This window comes from Panicum virgatum, chromosome 9K (genome assembly GCF_016808335.1).
Source record: "Panicum virgatum strain AP13 chromosome 9K, P.virgatum_v5, whole genome shotgun sequence".
NCBI classification, from domain to species: domain Eukaryota; kingdom Viridiplantae; phylum Streptophyta; class Magnoliopsida; order Poales; family Poaceae; genus Panicum; species Panicum virgatum.
The window spans coordinates 16,408,891-16,429,922 of NC_053144.1; the positions used below are offsets into that span (position 1 = coordinate 16,408,891).

Below are 21,032 nucleotides of genomic sequence, written 5' to 3' on the forward strand. Positions count from 1 at the left end.
GCAAGTGCAACTAAGGACGAACTTGAATCGTTCAGGTGGAGTTGTTCGCGATCATCAACCGGTAAAGCCAAGCTGTTGTGATTTCCAGTTAGTTGGCCTAAAGCTAGCATTGTACCTTGATATCCAAGTCATTACATAGGCCTTGATTCGCTTTAGTGACGGAAAATAGTGGACCATCACTTAATAATAGCACTAGCGAGCAAGATCGTGACATCTATTTCATCCATGGGGCACACGAACCGCCCCATTCCAAATATACACTACTAGAAAACGGGCCTTGGGCACCGGCTGAGAAGAGCCAAAGACATCGGTTTCCCAACCGGTGCCCCGCAACCGCGACCAATGGCCTCGTCTTAAGACACCGGGTTTTTCAACCAGTGCCTTAGTCTTCCATTGGTACCGGTTGGAAATACCAACCGGCACCTATGGCCTCTTAAATCACGCAAAATATTCTTTGGCTGGGATTTGAACCCACGACCTCTAGCCTCACGTGCTGCTCCTTTACCATCTCAACTACACATCAGTTCTGATTGAGAAGGAGATATTTTCCTTTTAAAGTAACTCATGTATGAGCCTAAGGTACCGGTTGGTAATACAAACCGGTACCTAAGGCTTTTAAGGTACCGGTTGGTAATATCAACCGGTACCTAAGGCTCGTCTATTAGTACCGGTTGGTGGTACCACCCGGTACCAATGTAAAAGTTACCACCCGGTACCTATGATGAGCCTTAGGTACCGGTTGATAATACCAACCGGTAGCCTTAGGGTTTTAAATAACCGGCTATAGCTGCCGCTATAGCCGGATTTAGCCTTTTGGGAGCATAAACGCTAGGAGAAGGTCCATTTGGCGCTAAGCAGGATAGCCCGCTAATAACCCGCTATAGCCAGCTAAATCAGCTAAATTACCATCTCTTAGCCCGCTAAATTTTGACTGGAGATCGAAACTGTGAACTCATTTCTTCATCGATCTGTCGTTTGTGTTAGACTTATGGTTGTTGCATCATCTGAACTTTGTGTTAGATTTGTGAAAGCATGAAGTTGAAGTCCTATGTTGTTTCTCTACATGATGAATTGATGATGTACTGAATATTCTGAAACTGTGAACTTGATTTGCAAAATAGCTAAATGGGTTAGCTAAGGCTATAGCCGGATATAGCCTTTTATTAGCCTTTGAAAAAGTAACCGCTAAGTACCTTAGCAAGATATTTAAAACCTTGCCTAAGGCTCATCCATAAATTCCATCCACCCCAAAAGTACCGGTATCTTCGTACCGGTACTTTTGGGGTGGACCTAAGGCTTGTTTTCTAGTAGTGTATAAGACACAACAACGATTTTCTTCCCCGCATACTTATTTGCTCCTGATAACAGGGCGGTTTAGTCCGGGTGTATGGTGCTACCCTTCTCCCGGGTGGTTTCTTCCTTCATATACTACAACCAATGAGAATTTCAGGTCACACACTTCAGCCTTCCCGCACCTCATATATATCTCCACAGCACATCTGCATAGAACCATCACAATACAAAGGATGTAATAATGTGTGTGCAGTTGCAAGTTACTGTTAGGTATTAGAATTGGGCGGCACCAGGAAAATTAAACATACAGACTTATGGTGGAGACTTGTGGTTCTTCACCAGTGCGAATGCCCAACGGGATAGACATGGCCAAACACACACCGGCTTCGGCTGCGCACATGTGGTGCCACCTGCTGGAATCCCCTCTGATTCTAGCCCCTGCAGCCCTGAAGCTAAGCATGAGCAATCAGACTCGTACAGTATGCCCATGTCTCTCATTCCTCTCTGCACAATATAATACTATCATATGTCTGCTTGCAATGTTAGATACTGGCTACCGAGATAAACGTTTTGAAACATATATGAACAAGCACTCTAGTTTGTGGTCAGGATTCTAACGAGAGTAACAAGGGTTTGTCAATGTTTCGTAATACTTGACTCCGGATGCCTTATTAGAGTGAGCTTTACATATACCTACTTACAGTGGTTGCACTTGCACAGAATAACCCAAAATTAATTGATTAGTCATTTAGGTAGCGTTTATCTCACCATTTTGTAACGTAATCAGATTATGCCGGAAAGCAATAATCACGTTACTTGCGTTTGGTCGGAGGTGGTATGTTCAATCCCGTTACCTCCGGCCGTGGTCTGTTAACGCATTGCGTTGCCTCCTCCATGGGAAAATATTACTCCCTCCATTTTAAATTATAGGTCATTTGACTTTTTGACCTCAAATTTGACCACTTGTCTTATTCAAAAATTTATGCAAGATATGACTTCTTTTGTTGTGGGTTGCTTTATCAATACAAGATCTTCAAAAATAATTTAAATTTGGCAATGTTGGCACAATTTTTTTTTGAATAAGACAAGTTGGTCAAATTTAGGGTAAAAGAATCAAACGAACTACAATTTAGAACGGAGGTGTAGTAGCTAGTAGTCCGTAGCACGTATGTAGCACGCTGCTAGCAGACGCAGACACCGCAGCTCGGAAGCAAGCACACAAGCCTTGCTAGTAGCTTAAAATATTTTCAGTAGAAGTGTTATTTGATACCCGTTACAATTTTAAACCTAACAAAGTGTGCAATAATCACTCATCCCACCTTCGATTAGACTGTGAACTGATTTCGTTTCTTTTTGCATCACCACTCCTACCAAACACTACCTTAATTGGGCTTTTTCCAGACCACCCCATTGAACATTAATTGTAAAGCATAACCTTATTGGGCGAGGCCAGTATTATTGTACAACGAGCATACATGTGCACAAGTGACCAATGTATTCTGACTTAGCTCATTGCTCACCTTGAGTAGTGGACTAGCGGTAAATGATCTCATCTACCGGTTTACCTTTTGGCCAGTTTATTTGCATCATTAGGCTAGCTAGTTAGCCGTATATTTATATACATACCTAACACATTACTCGTTGCAGACTTGCAGTCATGGTTGGACACGACATATTTGCGTTCACTTGCTCGGAATGGGTAGCATCAGGAATCGGGTCCTAGCTGGGTGCAACTATTGTTCGCGCTGCACCCACAGGCCACCAGACACCTGCTCGTGCAACAGTGCAGAGGCCAGCGCCCATCGTTCACTCGCTCTAGCCATCGCTGTTTCGCCACTGAACAAAACTCACCTGTGCCGATCCAAGAACAGTTGCTCTTTTCTTGATCATCATTTGCGCCGATCCAGTCGTGTCTGGTCCTACTGGCTGGTTGGTCCATCTAAAATCTAAGCAGCCAGCAGCAACATTCCTGACGTGAAACCTATGTACGTAACGCCAAGCTTGTCATTGGTTGTAGTACAAAAATTGGAATATACATTGTTCATATATAGGACACATCTCTTTCATAGTTTCTTATACTTGAACTCAAATGATATAGTTTTCACATCTTGCAACATTTTAAAACTGGTATGCTCCTCAAATTTGGGCACGACCTTATGTTTATCTTAGTATTAGAAAATATGAAGTTGCACTAGTAATTATTATGCCAAAAAATGTTTTCCTATTTTGTACTTAGTTACATAAAAACTTTTTGGGAAATAACAATTCTATACAAACAAAAGCTATTGAATGAAAGAGCTTGATTTAAAAAAAATTAAAAAAACAGACCATCAAATTTGGATTCTTTATGATAGAGAAATACTATATACAAGTTTTAATTCTAGATTAAAAGGAGAAAAACCAACATTTTTTGTGTTCTTCATCTCAATCAGTTAACTTTTTTCGTGAGGGGGGTAGCTTATTTCATGAGGGTTTACACAATAAGATCACGAAAATAGTACACTCTCGTGATGGTGTATGGAACACCTTCACAAAATTAGTACATTTTCGTGGCGGTGTATGGAACACCTTCGCGAAAATATATTTCCGTTGCGGGTTTTGACGAACCTTCACAAAAATAATTTCATAACAGTTCCTTAATACCTCCCACGAAAATACATCACCGCTTGTCATGAAATTTTGGTTTTCTAGTAGTGCACAGGACTCAGGAGCCCACGGCAGGAAAGAGAGATGGCAAAACACACAGGATCAAGATGATTCTAATTTGGGCAATAATCCATTAGTCTTTTAATTTTAGTTGGGCAAGTCTAGACCACCCTATTTAACACTATAGAGTTGGGTCAGCACAATGAGCAGAACATGTGCTAAAGCCGCCAATACACGTGCATGCTACCTCAGTGCAGTGCTCCGGGGAACTAGTAGTAAATTATCTCTCACCTATACCGATTTGCTTTTTGGCCAGTTTATTTGCATCCTTGTACTTGCTAGTTTACCCTTATATGTATACACCTCCGGATGTTTATTCCTTGCAAGTTGCAACCGTAGTTTCAGATGCTGGCCGGTGACGAGATATTGTTCACTTGCTCGGAATAGGTAGCATCAGGAATCGGGTCCTAGCATACCTTTTATGTACTGCTGCTCGGATTTGAAGCGCCACGTCCATTCAGGCAATTTGCTCGTGCAGCAGTGCAGAGGCCGACGCCTGTCCTTGCACCTCTCCATTCGCTACTATTGCACAACTCCACCAAACACGTTGCATCTTCCAGTTGTAGCTTCTCTTTTCTGGGTCATCCATTGCGTGGTTCGTCTAGAGACAATTCAGCGGCACGCTTGGTCTTGGCTCTTCTAGAGCTAATTCAGCGGCAATGTTCCATGAAACCTACATGATGGCCGGAAAAGCTTGGAGTTTATCAATCCCTGGTCTTGGCTCATGATGTACACACCAACCAGCCATTTTAGTTGATGCGCACACTGCAAGCTCATGGCATTGATGATTCTCTCCACACACCACACAAAACTAGAGAAGGTGGATTATTTGTGAATCTCATCATATATATTAACTATCTTGGAGACTCAAGCATACAACGGCAAATATGTTTTCAAGGGAAAAAAAGGTATATGAGGCTACTATATCAGATTCAAATCTACGTAACTAGTACTGGAAGTGAAGCGTGCACGTGTCATTGTGCTCCCTTTGAATTATCAACCAAGTGTACTATAAGGTAATGAACAGAGGCCAAGTGCCTGAATTGTCAGTAGTAGGCCACTCCAAAACCCCGCGGCCTAATGCTGCCGCTTCAACTGGCACAAGACTAACACGCAGCCCGTCCCTGCGCTCCGTCCGCATGCCATCGTGTGCCCGGCCACAACCCATGCACTAGCAAGGAGGTCTGTTCTTCTGTGGATGCTGCTTCTGCTCAAGAAACATGAGCACCTGGAAAGCTAGGTTCAATTAAATTTGTTCGTGACGTCAACACTGCTAGCATCTTTGGGCGTTGGCGCGTAGCGTAGGTTATTCTACCGAGAGTTGATGGTTGTAAGCACGAGATTTGCGATTCTCTGAATCAACACGCAACCAGTTTCATTTTGCTCCTTTTCAAGTTTCATTTTGCTGACGTAGGCTGCTGGAGTTCGCTGTTTACCCATGTAACCAAGCCCTGATCTCCACACTTTACGGTAATTTCTGAGCTGCCTATAATGCGCCCAACACGCAACATTTCATCACCGGTTTGCCGCCATCAGTGAATAAATCAATTCAAGTGGGGACTTTCGTCCCCCCGCCCGTGTTGCTTGCATAAAAAAATTTGTGTCTTTGTCTTTCTTCATTCTGATTTGCCATTTCATCTTGGATAGATTTCTCCTATTTAATTTGTAGATTGCATCGGCTGACAAAATCATACTTGACTCCATGCCCTCTGAGATTCTCTACTTCTGCATCCAATTCATGGATTAAGAGTGTCCCTGTAGACTTTAGTTAGTAGAAGTCTATAGCATTTTTACATGCTTAGACAGGACTAAACTAAAATCAATTGAGAATCATGCATTAACATCACTGGGCCTGGACCAGTAGGACTATGGCTCGATTTCGCCGCAGCACTGTGGTTCCCTAGCAACATGAAGGCCCATGCGCATGCACTCGACCCCACCTCTCTCTGCTAGCCACACTTATCACACTGGACTAATGTTGTTTGCTTCAAAAAAAAATGTACACTAGCATGTCCCTTTTCTTTGTAATTTAGTTATCGAATTTTGGCTTGTTTTTCGGTCATTTTTTGTCAAATTAAGTTGGACCTAACGTACTACAAATTTTAAAAAATAAAGTTGAGATATAAATGGGTTACTAGAGAGATGGTACAAGATGTGTCCACACACGGAACAGGGCCACTAAAATTTACATGTGCACACAAGCCACACAAGCCCCGTGATCCTAGAGAAGTAAATGATTTCACCCTCCAATTTGCCTTTGGGCGAGTCTGCATCCTTACACTAATTCACTCTTCTACATATATATGTACCCCGACAGGTGTTGTTCACTCCTCGCAATATATTAGTAGTTGTTAGTGACAGATACAAACTCACTCTTCTTCGGAATGAGTAGCATCAGCGATCATGTCTCAGCGACTCTGGCAGTTCAACCACAATTCACGCTCTACGTCTTCACAGACCAGACTTCCCAGCCTAGGATCACCAACAAGATAACCAGCATGAAAGAGCTGGTAAGTAGCTGTGGATCAGCCAAGATAACTAGCTTACTCCAGTGCATTTCCCCGTCGGATTCAGAATGAAAACCGTCGTTAATAAAACTCAAAGCCTACCAGTCTTTAACCGGCATATTGAATCAAAGATTCGTCTAACCGCACTCTGAAAAAACCAAACAATCAATAAACTAGGAGCACAGGCGCTGATGACGCAGCCGCATCTATAATCCCACAAGAAAATAACAAGAGCGGGGGGGGGGGATAAAAGTTCTCCTTAGAGACTAATTTTAAAGAGATGTCTACGTTACCTGCAGTTGTGTAGTACTGAGACGTCGGCCTATGCACGGTCGTCGGACACGGGAACGACGACGAGGCCTGGGACGACCCGTAGCTGTCATCGTACTGCACACGGCTTCCCAAGTTGTGCAGTACTGAACGCAACTGGTCACGCTGCCTCGACCATGCCTCTGTCTGCTCAAACTGGGTCATTGGGGATCCGGCACGTACCCTCGTCAGGTAAGTCGAGCAGTCCGTCTCCATCATGTTGCAAAGGCGAAACTACATCCATTCAGTAAAGGAACAGTTAGAAACACATGAATTATCTTATATATATATATATATATATATATATATATATATATATATATATATATATATATATATATGCAAATATGATCAAGAGACTCACCGCGCCAGCTAGTGCCTCCACGTGGTGCCGGGCATAGCCATCCTGAGGCCTCGCCTGGTGTGGCTTCGGGTGAGTGTCAACATAAACCAGACGAGCCCGAGTCCGGGGTAAGTACCAGGTGAGGTAAGCCCTAAATGAGCTGTCTGTGTGTGGTCCTGTTAGATGGACCAAGTGCTCGTCTGTCTGTTCCCATTGGTCCACCCACGGCTGCATCCTGGTGAGCCAATCAGTAGAGCACGGCAAGCCACTCCTTGACAACCTACAAAAGTGGACCACGAAGAATCGTTAGATTCGACACGAATGTATGAGCCAAGTTCATTCATAATTACCTGTGGTCCTGGCGACTGACACGCTCCAACGCGGTGGGCACCGGAAACTCCTGACGCTGCCCAAACTGTCTCCTGACTCTCCAGGGGCAATATGCCTCAACCGCAATGTCATAAACCAGGACGGCTGTAGTAAGCCACAGGCTCGCATTCGCGGAGCAGTGCGAAGACAGGCCTGCTGGTGCACGGGTAGCCACAGCCTCTGGGCTGTAACGCTCCCAGACAACGTCCTCGGGCGTCAGCATGTCGAGCTCCGAAACAAACTCAGCATATGCGCGTCTAACCTGCGCATGCGCCTAGGACCTCTGCAGTCCGAATAAGTAAAATTAAAAAGTGCGCTAATGCATCGTGTAACAATGAATAACAAAATTAGATTTGTTGCGAACGTACCTGACGCCAGATCCAGAGAGTTCCCATAGTGGGCATGTCGTCCTCCTCGTCGCCATACATGGCCTCGTGGTAAGGCTCGTGGCTGACGATGGGCCGACCAACGGCTAGCCTCTCGTACGACCAAAGTTGCAGCAGTAGTGGGCACCCCGCCAGGATAGCGTTCCCATGTGTCTTCATGCAGCCGTCGCAGAGTCCACGGTAAGTGGCTGCAAGTACCGCCTCACCCCAGCGGTAGGGCGGTACGTCCTCGTCCCCATCCGCAATCTCCCGTGCATACGGAAGGAGAATCCTATCGACCGAGTTGCCATGAGTGTTGTTGAACATGATGTAACCAAACAACCAAAGTAAGTACGCCTCCAGCGATCTGGTCACACTGTACTCGTCGGCATCCACAGCCAACAGGGTAGGCTGCATAAACAATTAAGATTAATGGTTTCAACTGACAATGCAACATGTGAATTGTAATAATTAAACTTAAATATGCAATGAATACGTACTATAAACTGTAGGAACCAGGTCTTCGAAGGACCTGCTGCTCGCGGGTGCGGGTTGATCGGACCTGCTTCTTCCACGCGGTCAACCAGGGCAAAACGGACCTCCAGGTCATCCTTCCACGAGGCCGCCACCACACACGGATCTACAGCCTCCCCGATGATAGGGAGGCCGAGGAGGTAGGCCACGTCCTGCAGTGTAGGAGTCATCTCCCCACACGGGAGGTGGAACGTATGTGTCTTCAGCCTCCATCTGTCAACGAGCGCCGTCAGGAGGGATCGGTCGAGCTGAACAGGCCCACCCTCGACAAGACGGCCCAGAGTCAGTAGACCGAACTCACATAACCTGCAATAAAGAAAATTGTCGAAACAAAGGAATACCGACGAATACATAAGTGATAAACAATAATATTTTATTACATACCTGTCAACCCAATCATGGTGTATAGAGATCGCCTCCCCAAGTGGACGAGGACGTAGCACCTCTAGTGCTCGGTGCTCAACTGCTGCAAAGAAAGACCTGTGGCTCGAATCGATAACTGGGTCTAGCAAGGAGTCCATCTCCATACCTACATTCAAAAATATATGAGAACACATAGGTATATATATGTCCCATACAAAGTGGACGCACGATATTTATACATTATAGATATGTTCGATACAAACTGGACGCACGATATTTATACATTATAGATATGTTCCATACAAACTGGACGCACGATTACTACATATTACAGATATGTTCGATACAAACTACACGCATGATTAGTATATAGGTACAAACTGCACACTGGTGGATCATGACACCGAGTGCCTTCCACGAGCAATTCTCGCCGATGGTCGTCTGAACGTAGGAGGTGCTCCATCTCTGGGATTTCCGGAAGGACCAACGTCAGCAGCATCGTGAAGTGCATTCTGAGGACACTTTTTGTAGTTGTGACCCAATGCTCCACATTGACTGCAACGCTTTTGTGCCTTACTTGCTTCGGACTCGTCCATACCATTCCGAATACGACGTGTCTGATGGTGGCATTTGCCTTTCTTAGTGGCTGGATCAGGAATAAACATCTTATCCTCATTATCCTGAATGAAAGGTCCCACTATTCCAATCCCGTATACCTCATGTCCCCAGGTGGATACAGCTGCTTCCTTGCTGAAGTAAGGTGAAACAAATACTCCTGGCTGCAACCCAGACTCTGCACATGCTGCAATGAGATGCGAGCATGGCAAATGCAATAACTTAGGCTTCATGCAGGAGCAGAAGGCTTTGCCATCTACTGTAATCAAACTCTCATGTACCACCCTATCTCTACGGATACCACGACCAGTTCTATCCTTGCATAGAACCTCAAATCTATGCTCCATTATACCTATCGATATGACGCGGTGCAGTTTGGCCTTTTCAATCTTCTGTTGCATATATTGTGTCACTCTTGTACAAAACTGAATTTGGGGGTTGCTGATGTTTATGCTTGCAGCCATGTAATGCTCTCTGAAATACTTCAGGCTCCCATACATGATGAACTCAATAATTCCCACAAGAGGAAAGGCACGACAATAACGCATAACCATATTGAAACACTCTGCATGGTTCGTTGTCTGAATACCATACCGTATTCCGTTGGTATCATAAAGGAATGACCATTTCTCCTTAGGTGCACCTCGAATCCAGTGTGAAAATGGCTTCTCAATTGAATCCCTAGCCTCTGCAGCCTGACTCATGCTTGTTCCTGAAGCCCTTACCTTCACTTGCTCTGCAGTCAACTGATCAAGTATCTGCCATAATGCATTGAATTTTCTCTATTGATTTTGGGTGCACAACCTCTTAAACATGTTTATTAAGATCCTTGTTCTTGAAGTGGTCATAGAAGTTTGCACCCATATGCCTAATGCACCACCTGTTTTGGACATCGAGCCACAATGGAGGCGTTATCGCGGTTCCACGTTGCAATTTCAGTATTGATTGTAGCAGACATGCATGCCTATCACTAATAAGGCACACATCTGGACGTGCAGCAACAACATGAACCCTCACTCGTTCAAGGAACCAATACCAACTGTCTAAGTTCTTATTCTCAACAAATGCAAAAGCGAGCGGAACTATTTGGTTGTTGCAATCTACCCCGATTGCGGTGAGTATCTGACCTTTATACCTTCCAGTCAGAAATATGCCATCAATGCAGATCACCGGAAGACAACACTGAAATGCCCTAACACAGGCACCTAGGCAAAAGAAAGCTCATTGCAGAATGTTTTGCCCCCTAGTCACGGCTGGTACGAGGTATGTGTCATAAAAGCTTCCAGGATTTCTAGCAGCAACATGTAATAACATACGAGGTAGGTTATCATATGATGCCTCGTATGTGCCGAACTGCATCTCGAACACCCTTTATTTAGCCCGCCATGCCTTCAAATAACTAATAGTGTGCTGGTAAGTCTGCTCAATGTGTCGAACAATCATTTTTGACTCATAATTTAGGTTGTCCATAATCAACCCATATATTTGCTTTGCAACAAAGTCGCATGATATATTGCGATGCGAGGGAAGAACTTCTGACAGCAAACAAGTGTGCTCTGTCACAATGGAACATTTCCAGTTCGACTTCCATTTTCCCTTGAATGCATGTACTCGCCATGGACATCCATCATTCACACACTTCACCTCATATTCTTTACTGCCAGACTTTACGACTCTAAATTCTCGTTTCAATGATATTGCCCATAGTCTCACAGCATCTTTTACGGCTTCAATGTTTGGATATGTTGCACCTTGCACTACCTCATTCCCTCTGTACTCCCACTCCTGATTTCGTACGTCTTCTGCGACATAATTGCCAAAACCATGCGCCTTCCACTCTTTTGGCAATGAGTACTGCTCGTCATCAGATGAGCCATCATATTCTTCCATCTCCGTTGCGGTTTGGTCTTCTGCCTCCATCTCGTCCACAATGCTATGTATCATCTCTCTCCCTCATCAGCAAGGCCCTGTGGTCTGATGTTTTGGTTCTCTATCTCTTCTAACTCATCTTGCTCAACATAGTTGGTCTCTCTTCGAATACTCGGAGTTGCTTGATCTGCACCATGTTGGATTTCATTTTGTGTCTTCTCCCGGATTTGAACAAGAATGGCCAGAGGCCACCCACGCTCTAGAGCTGATTGCATGTACTTCTGCCAGTCATCAGTGTTGTGTATCATCATCAATTCCCATAAATCACTTTCTACCTCCTAATTAACAAGAGACTGGACGGTCATCACATGTGTCTCCGGATCAATACGGAACCCACGCTGCAGCCACTTACATATGGAACCAAAACTCCTCTCCAGAAGTTTATCTATGGCGCTAGATGTGCACTTAAAGGCAGAAATGTCTACTCCATTTGGCACATACAAAATATTATAGTCACCAAAAAATACTTGAAACTGCATCTTGCTCGACATATCTGTATATCACATAATACTTATGGAGTTATACTCTTTACTTCACTACCTTATTCAATAATCCGTAAAAACTAAGTATTGATTTCAACTACAACATATAAGTATTCATAACTACATGATGACACTCAAATTCTATACTGCATATGCGAAATTCTATTCTAAATCGTAATTAATTTATAAACATGTCTCTAATAGTACTGCAATTATAATAATAAACGTGTAGTACTAATTTTCTAAACTAATTTACTACTACGTAACTAAAGTATCATTAAACTCCTACTTAAATGGTTCTACTATAGCACTAATTAAATTAAATTACTCTACAATACCAATGAAAAAATACATAAGCTAAATGTACTACATTTTAAAATTACTCTACAAACCCGGGGGGCAACAGCCCCCCTGTCGCCCGGGGGGCGACAGGCCCCTTGCACCCACGCGCCCCCGGCTAGGGATTTCTTTGCAAATTTGAAGAAAAAAATTACATTAAGGGACTGTCGCCCCCCAAACGGGCGACCGGGGTATATTTTCGAAATTTTTCGAAACGGACATATATTTTTGAAATTTTGATTTTTTTTAAAATATAAAAAAGAAAAAATCGCCTACCCTAGTGCTTAAATGCAAGGTCTCACTCGCACTTTAATTGGTTTCTCGATCAGTTCAGTAGTTGTGTTGCCAGCCCAGCACATCCGTTGGTTCATCCGAAACTGATCCAGCAGCACCGCCGTTTCTTGGAACCTACATTTTGATCCCTGCCTTCTTGGTTGTGTGGCCCAACATATCGTAAATTTTGGCCCGGATATGAACTGGGGCCCATGAAGATTGGTCGAGACACTATAGGGCCCTTTGGGCCACTGAAGCACCAGCCAGCGGTCTTTCTAACTCACGTGCTGCTGCTGCCCCTGCTGCTAAGCACACATTCAGGTGATACTTTGTTGAGTTGGGGGTCTGGTTGTTATAGTCGCAGTTTGCCATGCTAAACCTTACACGATGCTGCATTTGCCGAAGAAGATCCATGAACCTCTCTTAATTAGTAGAGGCTGGATGTAAACTTATTTGTCTGCAAGGGGGGGGGGGGAGAAAGGCATGAGGAGGCCTACCATGCAAACACTGTAGCAATATATCAGGCTTTCGCTGTTGGGAGTAGGTAATAACAGAATCAGATCATGTGGCCTCCCTCCTGTAGTTGGATCGGGCCGGTCTTCGGTACCAGCCCGTGGGCCCTGATTCATCTCCCACAGACCACCACTACAACAGCAGCGTCAACCCCCAGCTGGTGGCAGAGGTCCCATTTTCTTGCACGTACGGTCACGTACCGGCTGCATCAGGGCCCTTCCTTAATGAAATTAATTGAAGTCGCGATACTAAAACTGTTACGCTAGTAGCAAAGTTATGACACCTGCTCGTCGAGGAAAAAGTTCAGATTACTCCAATCCCATCAAAGTATCGACAAAGTCCAGATAACCTCTGAACTATTTCTTGATTCAGTTTACCCCTCAAACTATATTATTTGGTCCAATTACCCTTTGATAAGATTTATCTTTTTTTATCCATGCACGAAAAGTCTTAAATTAAAATTTAGTGGGATGATAGCAAACAGCCTAACACATTTTTGAAAAAACATGTCAAAAAATTGTCATCATTATTTTGATAGGGTATGATATTTAATAATAAATTAACTCTTATGATATAAAATTATGGAAAACATAATGATGAAAAATTCATAATATGTTTTTTACATACATTTTGATGCTGACTACAACCCTGCAAAATCATAAATTGTATTAGGAGATAAACTGAACCAAATGCCAGAGTTGAGGGCAAATTGAATCAATAGATGATTATTAAAAGATTATCCTGACTTTGGTCATACTTGAGAGAAGTCATTTGGATTTTTTTTTTGTCTTATTAAAGCTAGCCACACGATAAGGACTAGTAGAGTTTCGCACGAGGACACTCGTGCGGTTAGTGCTAGCTAGGGGAGGACCTAAACGTACAGTGCTGCGTTTGTGGATACATAGTTTTTTTCCTACCAATCTACGCTTACTCTAAGGCCAGTCTCAATGGTAGTTTCACAAGAAGTTTCATAATCATTAAATAACATATCACATCAGCAATTTTGCTGATTTGACAGTGTCATTATGAGCAGAGATGATGGAGAGTTCCATAAGATAAGAGAGGAGTTTTCATCCTTATGAAGCCCAGCGGGCACAATTAGGAGTTCTCAGTTTTGATTACCGTGCAATAAAACTAGCCTAAGTCCAATCTCTCTATCTTGAAAAAGGAGCATGCCGGTAATAAGGTACAATGCACATCAGTTGCTTCCTCTTTTGGGGCAGAGGAGGAGTACAATGTACTGCGCGCTGTCGACGAGGTCAATGCAAGGTTTCGGACGATTTAATTTTTTCTCTCGGAGTCGTCTTGGGTACCTAGCTAACCGGTGGCTCCAGAATGCAACAAGGTTCATGGATACGTACGTACTACTACCCCCTGGGACGGTGGGGGTAACAGTAATTAACAGTAGTATCTCGATCAAACCTTTTGATCGTGAGCTGTCGGCGCGGTGGCTAAAACGCGCGTAGTGCACGGATAAACTTTGGGTGCGGTGATGCATGGCCGGACAGAAAACATAACGGAGGCGCGCGCGAGCCTGGCCCCTGGGTGTCAGTGGACAAACTTAGCTGTGGCAAATGGAGCCGGCCAAGGCATCGCAACGAAGGCATGTGCGTGCGGCTGCTTGCTGGTTCGGTCGGCTCGGCATGCATGATGGGCAGCATCAGATCCGAGTGATGCCACCGCACCGCCAGTGATCGCTCCCGGCGATCCCACGCACGGTGTACAGCGTGGAAAAGGCGCAAAGGGGGCAAAGGTCAAAGCCGTGAGCTCCGCTCAGGGTTCACCTTTTCGTTTTTCTACCGAATCCCGCCAACTCCCGAAAACGAAATTTCGGCCGAAATTTCGCCGAATTTCGCTAATTCCGAACGGAAAGAGAATTCAAATTCAAAAAACGAAATTTCGGTGAATTCCGACCGAAATTTCGGTGATTTCGACCGGAAAATGATGTCCGTTGTGATTTTCGTACTGTTTCGGAGGTCAAATGAAAAACTTTTGAATACCAATTTTGTTCAGTTTTTCGAGATCTACAACTTTTGTTTCAGAAACTTTTTCATTTGAGCAATGGTTTGAAAGTTATTTAATTATTTCAAAAACTACCAATTAAAAGTCTTGTCATTTCATGTGACAACTTCCATTTTCTCTCTTAGGTCTCAACTAGACTTTTATTATTCTTGTTATTGCGGATATGGCTATTAAATTTCAGGGACATTGGTTGATCCAATTGAAAGTTGTTTTAAATCCAGGACAAACATGATTTGAATTGGTTATCAATTCATGTGACAGTGTTTGAATTTTTTTTTGATTCAATTTGTATAGAGAATTCCTAAAATGTAATTTGTATAGAGCGAGGAGGGGTCTGGAGAAATGCCAATCTGCGTCGGATACTAAAAAGATATAAATTCTACCTCATTAGACTACAAATAACCTTGTTTTTCAACTAAAATGCAATTTTAGCCTAGCAAATGATTTTAGATTTGAGTTGTTCTAGTCCTATTTGCTCATAAGAACACCTAGTTTTTTATCATATTTTTTTGAATTTTTTAAAATATTTTTGAATTTTTAAATTTGAAAACGAAAAATACCGAAATTTCTCTTCCCGGTAATTAGCGAAAACGAAAAAAACACCGAAATTTCGGCGAAATTCCACCGAAAAGTTGAACCCTGGCTCTGCTACGCCACTCTGCTCCAACTTCAACGGGCGCCTGGCTAGCTAGCTGCCTGCCTGAACGAGCGAGTGGGGAGATCGGGTACGGCATGCAGCAGGGGCGAACGACGCATGTGGCGCGGCACTCGTAGGGCGCATGCCACAATTATTGTTACGTCGAGGTGAGGTGATCAGGGGAGGATTATTTATTTATTGTACAAAAAAATATTACTGGTATATATATATATTAAGGTCTTGATTGGGACCACCGAGCTAGCTAGTATAGCACTCATCCGACGTGCCGGCCGGGTACGTCGAGCTCGGCTTAATTAAACAAGGCTTGGTTAGGTTGGATCATGCATCCTTGCTGCAGAATGGACTGTCATGGGTGTCGGTCGTCGGCCCCAGTTGCTGCCTGCTGCGTTTTCCCGCGAGACCACGTACCGCCGGAATATGGAGATCCATACGATCCACCCATCCTGTGGAGCCAGGCCGACGCCTTTCTTATCTATTCTACAGCGCCAGCCAGTGCGATGCACAGCACACGGTGACAGTAAGGCAATAACTTCATATACGTCATGAACACAGGAGCATGGCGATATAAACTAGCGGCCCAATTAACTACTACTAGAGTACGTACAGGAAAAAGAAAATTTATTGTTTATTTGTTTACTATAATATATACTCCACGAATAGAAAAGAAACCCAGCAGAGGTGGACGGGAATCAGAAGGGGGAGAGCGAGGCTACTACCATCATGTCGCCATGTGCGGCGAACCTTGCGAACCGCACAGTACTCCTAAAAATAAAAACGTAAAGAATTTTTACAATGATTAAAAAAAAGTAAGAGACATCAATCTGACAGAATTGTACGGTGGTCAAAGGTAGGAAGGATCTAGAGTAAAGTACTTGGTGGTACCAAAATGTGGGACCAAATACTAAAAAGTGTGGAACCGAATACTAATTTAATTTAATTTTTATAAATATCTTCATTGATCAACTGTCAGAAAAATTCAAGCCAAAAGTACCCATTGGTATTTTAAAATTATTGTAACATGGCTCATAAACGTATAGCAATATACTATTATGTTCTGGATGGAAATTACCCTAAAATAATTACTACGTACTCCAATCACACGCAGAGAGAGAGAGAGAGGTCAGAGGGGGTACGGTAGTAGTGTGTTTGCGCCTAGAGTAGTAGGACGAAGGCAGTTGGTGATCCGCATGCACCGGATAGTTCGTGTCTTCCGGCGTTTAGGCGCATGTGAAACGAACATGCACGGGGCGTGGTGATTTGATGCCATCATTCCACCGTACCTCCAGTGGCGGTGTTGCCGGGCCACCGTCACGGATGCTGGAAAAGGCGCGCGGCTTTACTTTACACATGTGTCTCTCTCGATCGTCTCGGCAGGGTGATAGGCTGCCTCTCGATCGTCTCGGCAGGGTGATCGTCTCGCTGCGGGGGGTTGGATCGGGTTTGGTCCGCGCACGGAATGGTAGCTAGCTGCTGCCTGCCTGCTGGTGCGTTCGGTTTGGGTGGGGTCCTGCCCACTGCCCGCCCCCGCGCGGGTGGTGGCGCGTCGCGTCGCTTTTAATTTGTAGCCTCTCCAAAGCTGTACGACCGTGCTGCTCGCTCAGCTCCCTCGCATGCGTACAAGGAGTAACCCGGTGGATTTGGGTTAATCATATCCTTTAGGCCTCATAATGGGATGTACCCGCCTCTCCCCCGCCCCTACCCGTAGCAGTTTAATTAATTTTTGCCAACCCGTCCCCACCCAAATATTTAATTAATCAACCCGCCCCACCAATGGTGGATTATGCATGGATTGTTGCTGCGTAACATATGCAGCACTCCAGCATCGGCCCAACAATATTATCGTGCAATACCAAAGCCTGCAGCTGTACCACGTCAAAGAAAAAAAAAAGGCCTGCATCTGTACCGTACATGCAAGCTATCAGATCAACCACCTTCCAAACACCTCCTGGTATCGTGGTAGTAACAATGGTAACATTAAAACATAAAAAACTGTGACACATGTAGCTCGAACAAATGCGATGGTAATTTTTGTAACTATCACATGAAGTTACAGTTCCTCAAGAGGGCGATGCTGTTGCTATCCTAAAAAAAGCTGCATCAGCTCCTTGCAATCCTGAGCCCCAGGTTAACCCTTGGTGCTGGTGCGGCATTCTGCCCACAAGTTGCTCCCCAATTCAGGCTCTGGCAGGTCCTCCTCTACTGCAAGCAATGCTATTTTGCTAAAGCAAGACAGGAATTGAACTTGTGACACTACCAATTTTCAGCTCCCTTTGAAGATCTAATACTAATTTGATTTTAGTTCTCTTTGAAGACCTATTTAAGAAAACAGCACAGAAAACTCAATAGGCAGCCATAAAACAGTTAAGGATGAAAATTGGAGTGCCACTGTTGAGAGTGATCTTGAACTCAAACTAAGCATCGGCCCTAGTTCACCTGCAACACAAAAACCACACTGGTTATTCTCGGGCAGCAGGGATAGGAACCTTTCTGGTCAGCATCGATGAAACAAATTGGTTAACTGGACCAGTTAGTTAGATGGTGTAATGGCACAGCGCTATAGTTTCACTCTGTGCAAGACAAAGCTAAAGAATATTGCAAAATGGGTGCATGGTGCTACTAGTATCAGTATGTGAGTATGTCAACGAGGTGAATGGCCAGCGCAAGCACACGCATCAGGCTTGAGATAAACTAATCTGATGCGTCAAGTGAAATCCACATGTACATGTAATTACCTATACGAGCAGGCGCCGCCGTCCGGGCGGTGGAGAAGCACCTGCAGACGTTCCACCACCGGGAGATGAAGAAGCTGCCGTCGTTCCTCGACTGGTTCGGCTGGTGCACCTGGGACGCCTTCTACACCGACGTCACCGCCGACGGCATCAAGCGCGGCCTCCAGAGGTATGCCGGCCTGTTCTGTTCACCGGCGAGATTAATTCCTCCTCACCTGCTCTGATCGATCTTGTCCTCCTAATGAATCGATGAATCCTCCTGCAGCCTGGTGCCGACGGCTGGTAGCAGATCACCGCGGTTCCTCAAACTTCAAGTCGACGGTGGTGCCGAAGCCAGGTCCATCCACCTGTGGCTCCTGCGATGAGGGTGTACAGAGGCCTACAGCACCTCCCCCATAGATCTTGGCATTTTGCAAGAAGAGGAAGAGGAAGGGGTGATGCGGAGGACATAGAGATGCGAGGTGGAAGATGAGTACCTTGATCCGTGGACGTCGGAGGAGGGGATGTGCGGCGGCGACGGTGGCCGGCGGCGGCGATGGCGGCGGCGGCGGTGTCGCGCCTTCAGCTTTCTCGCGGGATCTCAATCTGTTTTCTCCACCCAGTCACCCACCCCGCCCCAACCCGCAAGTGCAGCCGACCCCGCCCCAACCAGTTGGCCTCTAAACCCGTTACTACCCACACAAACAGATCTCCATTCGAAAACCCGCCCCAAAATCCCCATCTGACCCCGCCCCACTAGCAGGCCTAATATCCTTCCTTCCTCCATCAACCCGTCCATCATCTTCGAATCATATCTTCCGAGTTCGTTCTCAGGCACCTCAGAATCTCAGGTGCATGTAGCATGGAGATTTGAAGGAGACGGCCTTTTGTTGCAAAGCTCTTATCCTTTCCTGCGCGCAAGAAAAAAATCATCCGTACATTTCCCAAGGGAAGATTGCAATCCTTGGAAATTAGCAGAAACAACTAAAGTATTGGCATAGAATTTGGCACTTGGCGGCGAGTACTCCTGCGCATAAAGGTCAAGGAATAGCACGGATCGCGGAAGTCGGGGAGGGGTCTGACCGTGTGAATGATAGCGACGGCCCGCGGGGTGCTCACGCTCAAGTGGCCAGCCAGCGTGGAAAAGGAGAGCCCGGCCACGGCCAGGGAGAGGAGACGCGGCAAGCGACTGGCTCCTAGTACTACCCAGTCAAGTGGACGGACGACGATGGACGACCCCCTCTCCTCTGCCTCTACTGGAGGATGGATCGGAGCCGAGCGAGAGAGAGAGAGCGTTCGGCACGGGAGTTTGACCCGTGCACGCGCGACGCGGTGAGGGGACGAGATCAGGCCCGTGCCACCCCACCCCCCCCCCCCCCCCCCCCCCACCGACGAACGAGCGAAGCAGCGGGCGAGCCGCCGGGGTCGTCGCCTCGCCCGCCCGCCTACCAAACCGAACCAGCCTGCCTAACAAACTACGTAGCCGCCGCGTGCCCACCGCGATCGGCGCAGGCGGGGCAGCTTTGCTGCCACTATTAGGAAGCGGCGCCGGCGGTGATCCCCCTTTGCCGCCGCCCCACTCATCCACGTGCCCCCCCCACGCCGACGCGACGCCCCCAATTCATTTCTGCTCTGCTAATAGTGGCAAACCGAACCAGCCTGCCTAACAAACTACGTAGCCGCCGCGTGCCCACCGCGATCGGCGCAGGCGGGGCAGCTTTGCTGCCACTATTAGGAAGCGGCGCCGGCGGTGATCCCCCTTTGCCGCCGCCCCACTCATCCACGTGCCCCCCCCACGCCGACGCGACGCCCCCAATTCATTTCTGCTCTGCTAATAGTGGCAAACCGAACCAGCCTGCCTAACAAACTACGTAGCCGCCGCGTGCCCACCGCGATCGGCGCAGGCGGGGCAGCTTTGCTGCCACTATTAGGAAGCGGCGCCGGCGGTGATCCCCCTTTGCCGCCGCCCCACTCATCCACGTGCCCCCCCCACGCCGACGCGACGCCCCCAATTCATTTCTGCTCTGCTGTGCTCGCCACCACGCACGCACGCAGGCTGCTGGTTCTCGCTAGCGGTCGCCCGCCGCGGCTGGCCCTTCGTTTACCCGTCGCGGCTTTGGCTGCTTCCGCCGTGTCGGCGCAGAGCCTCTTCTCCCAGGGAGCAACAGCCGGACCTGCACGGTTCTACGCAGTTTCTTTCACCCTCGCCGAGTCACCGTCAACTCGTTTGGACTGCTTCAACATCACAACGATTCTTACAAAAGTATAAAAAAGATCACAACGAATATTACGTTCCTTTATTTTCTCGCAACCGTGTTCAGTCTCCGGTTGAGAGGTAGGCTTGGAATTTGTTTTTATGTAATTTTTAATTTTCCTCTTCTGCTGTAATTTTATTGCCAGCTGCGTCTGGACCTTAGCCCCTGCTGCTCGCCCCCCCCCCCCCCCCCCCCCCGGTATTTGTGTTGGCAATGTATGGTTCAGACTGACCCTTAAACGGGTCCACAGTACTTCCCGTAAAAAAAATTATATCACCACAAACGTAACTCCGCTTTGCATTCTTGTCTCGAACACCAGCCGGAGCAACAACGGGCCGGGATTTTTTTTTGTGTGTGTGTAAATTTAGCCGTTTGCAAAAAGCTCAAATCCGCTATTAAGTTAATCACCGCTTAAGATTGTAGTTAGTTTACATCCTCCATGGGTTCCA

The 21,032-nt window shown here is 46.0% G+C and overlaps 1 long non-coding RNA gene across 1 annotated transcript; it reads right to left on the reverse strand.

The window, feature by feature from the left end:
* Positions 1-17,574: 17,574 nt before the first annotated feature.
* On the reverse strand, positions 17,575-19,410 carry LOC120650405. The gene is made up of 2 exons (XR_005665595.1): positions 18,353-19,410; positions 17,575-18,053 (listed from the first exon to the last, which is right to left on the reverse strand). It is a non-coding gene; the product is annotated as an uncharacterized LOC120650405 (long non-coding RNA).
* Positions 19,411-21,032: the final 1,622 nt, after the last annotated feature.